This window comes from Nannospalax galili, unplaced genomic scaffold, assembly GCF_000622305.1.
Source record: "Nannospalax galili isolate Female #2095 unplaced genomic scaffold, S.galili_v1.0 scaffold917, whole genome shotgun sequence".
Classification (NCBI taxonomy): domain Eukaryota; kingdom Metazoa; phylum Chordata; class Mammalia; order Rodentia; family Spalacidae; genus Nannospalax; species Nannospalax galili.
In genome coordinates, this window is record NW_008340972.1 from 2605415 (window position 1) to 2614312 (window position 8898).

General features: G+C 47.1%; 1 long non-coding RNA gene across 1 annotated transcript in view; it reads right to left on the reverse strand.

Annotated features, from left to right (window-relative positions):
- Positions 1-4099, reverse strand: part of LOC115070908 — a 75300-nt gene extending 71201 nt beyond the window's left edge. The window contains exon 1 of the long non-coding RNA XR_003850007.1: positions 3876-4099. This is a non-coding gene — a long non-coding RNA (uncharacterized LOC115070908). The remainder of the gene's footprint in view (positions 1-3875) is intronic.
- Between the last annotated feature and the right edge of the window lie 4799 nt (positions 4100-8898).

The window sequence follows — 8898 nt, forward strand, 5'->3', positions numbered from 1 at the left end:
GAGCTGGGCATGGCTCGTGTACTATATAATCCCAGTGCTAAAGAGGCAGGAGGATCATCATGGCCAGCTGGGCTCCACAATGAGACTTTGTCTCACAAGTAATAATAGAAACTCAACCAATCAGGCTTTACTTAGATACTAATTCCAAGGAGCAAATTATTAAAATGTTTTAAATTTCCATCTAAGTGCCTTTGGAACTTTGAACGTTAACTGATTTTGGAATTAATACTTCAAGAGTACCGGCATTGTGGTCATGTTGAAGCATCTTCCTAAATAAGAGATGGATTTACAGATGAACTTTGCTGCAGAACTTAGTTCCAAATAATAGGGGAAGGGGGACAGTGAGAGACACAGAATCATCGTGAGTGAATAACTTTGAAGCCCAGTGGTAGACACAAAGAGATTAGTGTGCTGTTCTCCACACTTCCACGTGGGTTTCAGCATTCTATTATAAATTTTGCTGGATTTAATAAAATGAAATTCTATTCAGTGAACGGCACAAAAATTGCAATAGTTCCAACGCACAGCTAAAGAGACGTGAGAAAGGAACAGCTTGAAGGGACGCGTCCAGCAGAAAAGGCAGAAAAATGAAAAGGATCAATAAAGAGAGGACGGCTGACGGAAGCAGCTCGCAAGGCAGACTTGTGACATCACATCACCACCTTGTGGCCCGCCCGGATATTGCCGGTTCGCAAACTAGGACGTTTTTCACACCTGTAGGCATTTTGTTCTATAGCCATGCATTACTGGGCGTAACTGAGTTCAAGGTCAGCCTGAGCTTCCGGCTGCGGGGGATTCTTATTTGAGGCATAAACTTCCTTGACCTTCCTACGAGTTTCAGAATCCATCTCTACTTGCCTCATATTCTCGAAGTTTTTTGGTCCCAATTTCCCTACCTTCTTTTTTCAGGATTTCACCAACAAGCCCTTGCTCACGTTGAAGAAAGCTCAGCGACTCTTTGATTTTTACCACATCATTTTCTCACCTGGAGCCGACTAGCCCTTCATCTTCAACTCCAGTGTCGCCAAGAATTCGAGAACTCTACCGTGAACTGAAGTTCCCAGAGAAAAAAGGCCCATCTGTGTTAAAGGTGCTACAAGATCGATTACAGCGTCCATGACTCTGGACTGCCCGACTGTTGCAGGTCTGAAGCCAAGTTGCCTTGGGCTCTCTTTAGCCCCCTTAAGAGGCATTTTATTAACCACTTCTGTGTTTGACCTAACATCCCTGTGACTACCAGGTGAAATCTTGTTGGGGATGTACTAACAGACCACTAGCTTCCAGCAACCCAAAAGCTGAATGTCACTAGCCAGCACCTAGGCCTAGAGCAGCGAGTTCCCCACTTTGCTCTAGGCCCCCTACGTAGTGGGGTACATTTGACACCCTGTCTCTAAACACCAAGAGCTGGAATGCAGCTCAGTGGTCAAGTGCTTACCTAACATCTGAGAGGCTCTAAATTCATTATCCATTGTGTATGCATGCTCCCACACACACTCCCACACAAGTGGTGGTGAGACCTTTCATGAAGAAAACGATACTATGTGGGACAAACATCTTTAACAACACTCCAGAATTAGCACAAATTGGTACTTAATCTCTAAAAAAGAGAAAAACTGAAACTAGATGTGATAAGGTGATCCTTTAATCCCAGAACTCCAGAGGTGGAGGCAGGAGAAGTAAGTTCAAAGTCACCCTTAGCTATATAGTAAGTCCAAGGGCAGCTTAAACATGAGATCTAAGACCACACCTCCCCCGAATGCAAGTCTTCTGGAAGTACATAAAAATTATGCATATTAGAACCAGAATTCCACTTAGGGAATTGAAACTGTCCGTGTGTAGCTATTTAGATATAAGATGCTTATCACAATAGGATAAATAGGGTTTAGGGGGAAAGACACTAGGATACTAAGACATCCAGAACAGAAGCTTCAAAGCAAACTATGGTACAATCGATAAAGGAATCCTCGGCAATTATTAAACAAGCAAACTCAGGACTAGGAATGTGTGTAGCTCAGTGGAACTTTCCTAGCATGTGCAAGACCCTTGGGTTCAATCACTAGCTGGAGAAAGAAGGGAGGGGAAGGGCGTGGAGGGGAAGGGATGAGGAAGAGGGAGAGGCGGGAAGGAAAGAAAGAAAAAGAAAAGGAAAATGAAAGTTATCCTTTTAAAAAGATACAACTGGGGGCAGGAGAGATGGCTCAGCGGTTAAGAGCACTGGCTGCTCTTGCAAAGGACCTGGGTTTGAGTCCCACCACCCACATGGCAGCTAACAAGTGTCCATAACTCTAGTTCTAGGGGATATGACACCTTCTTCTGTCCTCTGTGGGCTTTGCATGATGGAAGTGCACTTACATACATGCAGGCAATACATGCATACACAAAAACTAAAAATAATAAAAAGAAAAAATGCTGGAGCCTATGTTCATGTCTTCCATGAACTAACCACACACACACACGCACACACACCACACACACACATACATACACCACACACACACACACATATATACAACACACACACACTACACACACACCACACATACACACGCCACACACACCACACACACACCACACACATACACACACCACACACATACCACACACACACCACACACACACACGCCACGCATACATACACACACACCACACACACGCCACACATACACACGCCACACACACCACACACACATACACACACACACACCACACACACACACGCCACGCATACATACACACACACCACACACACGCCACACATACACACGCCACACACACCACACACACACACACACACACCCCACACACATACCACACACACACCACACACACACCACACATACGTACACACACACCACACACACACACCACACACACACACCACACACACATACACACACACACCACACATACACACATACACCACACACACCACACAAACCACACACACATACACACACACACCACACACATACACACACACCACACACACCACACATGCACACATACACACACTACACACACTACACACACCACACATGCACACATACACACACACCACACACACACCACACACACACATACCACACACCACACACACACCACACACACCACACACTGCACACACACATACACACACCCCATACACACACCACACACACCACACACACCACACATACATACACACACACCCCACACACCCCACACACACATACACACACATACCACACACACATACACACACACCACACATGCACACATACACACACACCACACACACACACACACCCCACACACACACAGACACACGCACCCCACACACCACACACACACATACACACACATACCACACACACACACACCACACACACCACACACACACACAACTTGAACTATGAAATAGTGTATCTATATAAGACATATATGTAGGGTTACAATTTAAATTTTGGTTTTGCTACATTTTGTGTCTCCTTTTCTAATAAGGAAAAAAATAGATGTTATTTTTTTAAGAGTAAAAAGTCTTGGTCCCTGAGATCATAAAGAAAGGACAGATGGCTGGAATTTTCAAAGTCCCAGAATCTTAAACAGAGAAAGGCCTACAGAGCTGTACAGAAGGTTAAGCCAATTGGTCAGAAGTGCCCTGGTGTCAAGTATTCAGATCAATATGTACTTGAGGTCAATGTCAGTGAATGGAAATTACTTGGAGAAGAGGGAGGTGGAGGGGAAGGTGTTATGCGTCAATACCATGGGTCAGATCACTCACACAACCCTTCCTCCCTCGGTTGCCCCACCCCCAACCACACCTTAGAGAATTCTAAAGGCCCTAAGAATGGACCTGGGAAAGACGTCTGTGGAAGAAGCACAGGACATATACATACCCATATGTGCTGGCTTGAATGAATGTCCCCATGGGCTCCAAGTATTCAAGCACTTTGTCCCCAGTTCCTGGAACTGTTTGGGGAGGTTTAGGAGGTATGGCCTTGCTACAGGAAGCACAAAACTGGGGATGGGCTTTGAGAGTTCACAGCTTTGTCCCAATTCAAGTTTGTCTCAGATTCCTCCTGCTTGAAGAGATGGCTCTCAACTTTCTGTTCCTGGGCCTCCTGCCATCCCTCCCTCCATGATGGACTCTCACCCCTCCCCTCCATGACAGACTCTCATCCCTCCCTCCATGACGGACTCTCACCCCTCCCCTCCATGACGGATTCTCACCCCTCCCTTCATGATGGACTCTCACCCCTCCCCTCCATGACGGACTCTCATCCCTCCCTCCATGACGAACTCTCACCCTTCCCTCCATGATGGACTCTCACCCTTCCCCTCCATGACGGACTCTCATCCCTCCCTCCATGACGGACTCTCACCCCTCCCTCCATGATGGACTCTCACCCTTCCCCTCCATGACGGACTCTCACCCCTCCCTCCATGATGGACTCTCACCCCTCTGGAACCCTAAGCCAAATAAACTCTTCCTTCTCTCAGTCGCCTTAGTCACAGCAACAGAAAACTACCTGCCATGCCCTGTGCTTCTCCCTCCCAACTGAATATGCATCAAGAGACTAAGCTTCCTGCCCTTAACCAGACTTTTCCAAGCACTTAAAACTTAACCTTATTTCCAAGTGCTTCAAACTTTACCTAAGGTTAGATTTCAGCAAAATTTTTCATTGTTTACATGGAAAATTCATTAAAAATGAATCTCTGGGAGCTGGGGAGATGGCAGTCAGTAAAATGCTTGCTGTGCAAGCGTGAGGCCCTGAGATTGGATCCCCCAGAATCCACATAAGAAGCTGGGTGTGGTGGCACGCTCTTGTAGCCCCAATTCTGAGGAGGTGGAGACAGGAACAGCTTGGGGCTTGCTGCCAGTGAAGGTAGCCAACAGGTGAGCTCCAGGCCAGTGAGACACTACCTCAAAAACTAAGGTGGACAGCAGTCATGATCTCCTTTTAAAGTTACATTGTTTGTGTGTGTGGATGTGTGCACGCGCACATGTGCAGGCATGTAGAGATCTGAGCAGAACAAACCCTGGGCCGGTTGGGGTATCTGGCTGAACCTGTAGTGGTTTGAGTAAGTGTCCCCCATAAGCGCCAAGTGTTTGGACACATCCCTGATTTGTGGCACTATTTGGAGAGGGCCATGGCACCTTTAGATGTGGCCATGCTGGAGGAAGTCACTGGGTCACTGGGGGCGGGCTTTGAGAGTGTATAGCTTGCACACTTCCAGTCTGGCCCTCTGCTTCCTGTGCCTCCTGTCTGCTCTGGCCACCTCTGCTGCCACGCCTCCCCCACCATGATGGACTTTTACCCTCCGAAGCCATAAGCCAAATAAACTCTTCCTTCTCTAAGTTACCTTCGCAGTGGTGTTTTATCACAGCAAGAGAAAAATACAGACGCTTTGGGACACTGAGCTGACAGCACTCCTAAGTCTAGCTGGTCTTGGCACCACAGGAGACTTTTAAATTACTTTAAGATGCTCCAAAGGATGGGATGACGACAGGGGCTCTCTCACATCTAACAGTGCTAGGAATCTGCATGAGATCCACTGCTCAGGCTCCCTAGGCCACTCCGGTCAAGTTTTTGATATTTTGATAACCTCTCTTGAGGGCTGGAGCTCAGTGGCAGAGCACTCCCCCAGCATGCATGAGGTCACAGGCTCAATCCCCAGTAACAGGGGAAGGGGGGAGTTCCTGCAACCATTGAGGGGAGGGTGCATAAACAACCTCAATTCCTAGTTTCTGGCAGTGAGGCATCACATGACTTCCACACTCCAGAACACTATCATCCCCGTGAGTCAATGTGATGGCTGCTCTCACCATCTGGCATGCTTTAGAGGACAACCACCCCCACCCCCAACTTCCTGGTCCGATGGCCTTTTATCAGGTCTTTCTGGATGGGCCTCTCTGTGAGCTCTGATTTTGACCTTTGTGTGATATATTCAACCCTAACATGTCCACTTTCTGGACCATTTTGCTAGTGTCTGCCCAGGCAATTCAGGCATTTTGTCCTCACTCAAGTGGGTCATTTATCAGCTTCTGGGAACCCCAACACAGAGCAACTTCGCATCCTTTTCTGGACCCTTACCAAAATGTTAAATTGCTCATCTCCCTGTGCCCTCAGGTCAATAAACTCAGTTACCTAACTGGCTGTTTCCTTTTCTATTTATTTATTTATTTATTCATTTATTTATGACAGGTATCCGTATCCCAGGCTGGCCTCCAACTCACAATGATCTTGAACGTTTTTATTTATTTAAAAACTTTAAATTACATTGTGTGTGTGTGTGTGTGCGTGTATACACAAGCATGTGCACACACACGCCATGGGCACAGGCCGTGGTGCACATGTGGCAGTCAGAGGACAACTTGTGGAAGCAGCTCTCTCCTTTCACAATAAATTTTAGGATTGAACTGAGGTCATCAAGCTTGGCAGCAAGCACCTTTACCCACTGAGTTATCTTGAAGCCCTACCTTGAACTTTGACGTTCCTGTCTCCACCCACTGGGATTGCAGACATGTGCTGCCATATCTGACTTATCCAGTGCTGGAAATTGAACCCAAGGCTTGGTACCTGATAGGCAAGCACTCAACCAACTGAGCTACGTCTCTAGTCCTATACAAACTAATCTTTAAAGTACCATGCCTAGCCAGATGTGGCTGTGCATGCCTTTAATCCCAGCACTCTGGAGGAAGAAGTAGGAGGATCTCTGACACTGAGGTCAGCCTGGTCTACAAAGCGGTCAGCTGAGGCTATAGGGACACCCTGTCTCAGAAAACAAAACAATAACAAATATGTGTGTGTGAGCGTGTGTGTGTGCGAGCATGTGTGAATAAAATGAATAAAAAGTTATAAAAACCAGGATCCTTGACTGATCAAGGATAAAGTACATACCTGGCATGCGTGAGGTCCTGGGATTAAAAGATAAATGACTACAACATTATGTAACTATGCACATATTGTAAACTACACTAAAGCAAATACTATTTTTTAAAAATATTTTCTTTATTATTTATAGAGTGTATTGCCTGTATGTACGTGAGCACACCCGTGTCGTGCAATGCCTGCGGAGGACAGAAGAGGCTGTCGGATCCCCTGGAACTGGAGTTACAGACAGTTGTTAGCTGCCATGTGGGTGCTGGGATTCGAACCCGGGTCTTCTGGAAGAACAACCAGTGTTCTTAACCGCTGAGCCATCTTCTCCAGCCCTGCAAATACTATTAAATGGTTGCTAATAAGGAATAGAGGAGTGAAAATGGAGGCTAAGGGACTTGGGCTGGGGATACCGCTCAGCAGTACAGCATTTGCTTAGCATGTACATGGCCCTGGATGCGATCCCCAGTGTTAAGAGTCCAGGTCTGCAGACGACCGTCCTCCAAGAACAGCAAAGTCCCCTTGCAAAACAGGAACTGGCCAGGCAGCTGCGTTTAGAGCTGTCTCAGCACAAAGGTGCTTCCCAGACAGTTTCAGAAGACAAACAGGCCCTGCACCCCCAGACCCACTGATGTAAGAGCTGCTTCAGTAAAAGCTGCTTCCCCCTGATAAGTTTCACAATGTGTAACACTCTTTAAGGCCCCCACACCCCAGACCCACTATCATTAGAGCTGCCTCAGCATAAGCTGCTTCCTTTAAGACAGGTTTAGAAGGGAAGCAAACCCCTTACTCTTACAACCTAAGACCCAGTTGATGTAAGGGACTGTCTCAGCAGAGACTGCTTCATCCAGGCAGGATCCAGACCCCTCTACTTGAATAATTTTTCCCACGTTCCGCACCCCCTAGCCCCCCTATAAAAGCCCCCAGCCAACAGCCTGACAGTAAACTGACAGCTCCTCCATCCCGAATTGGGGACCTTCCCGTGCGCTTTCTCTGCTAATAAACTACTTCGCCAGAGTTCTTGTCTTGAGTCCTGGTGCTTTCTCCCGATCCACTCCATTCACCTATCACCCAGCACTCTGTCTAAAGATAAAAACAAAAGGTACCGGATGCAGTAACTAGCAAACTGAAAGTACTTTGCAAGGACCAGCAATAAGAACAGTGTTACTGGGGCTGCAGAGCTGGCTCAGCGGTTAACAGCTGGCTGCTCTTGCAGAGGACACAGGTTCGATTTCCAGCACCCACACGGTGGCTAACAACCATCATGCAACTCCAGTTTCATGGAAATCTGTCGCCCTCTTCTGACCTGAGCAGGCATTGCACTCATAGGTGCACTTACACACATGCATGCAATACACTCATACATATAAGATAAAAATAATAATATAAAATATAGAACAGTGTTACTAACGTTTCACCCCTGAATTCAGTTGCCCTCAAAGGCCAAGGCTACATGAGGGACTTTGGAAGTGTAGGAGCATCAACCAGGCGAACACTAAGGCCTGCTGGCTGGGTGGTGATGGAGAGAAACAGTGGTGGTCAGCCATTGAAAATGCTGGCAGGGGACTGGAGAGGTGGCTCAGTGGTTAAGAGCACTGACTGCTCTTGCTGAGGACTCGGGTTTGATTCCCAGTACCCACATGGTGGCTATGTACCATCCTTAACTCCAGTTCCAGGGGAATCCGAAGCCCTCTTCTGATCTCCACAGCATTGCACGACACAGGTGCCCTCACATACATGCCGGCAATACACTCATACACATAAAAAAATAAAAATAATTTTAAAAAAATTTTAAAGCCTGGCGTGGTGGCACAGACCTTTAATCCCAAAACTCCAGAGGCAGAGGCAGGTGGATCTGTATTTGAATCCAGCCTGGGCTATACAGCAAGTTCCAGGCCTGCCAGGGCTAGATAGTGAGACCCTGTCTCAAAGCAAACAGAAGCAGGCAAGTTTTGCAATGAGGAGGGAAGGCGGTGAGAAGGAATCTGATTGGGGGCTAAGCTGCCCTCCTGACCATAACTGTTTTGCAGTTCTCTGT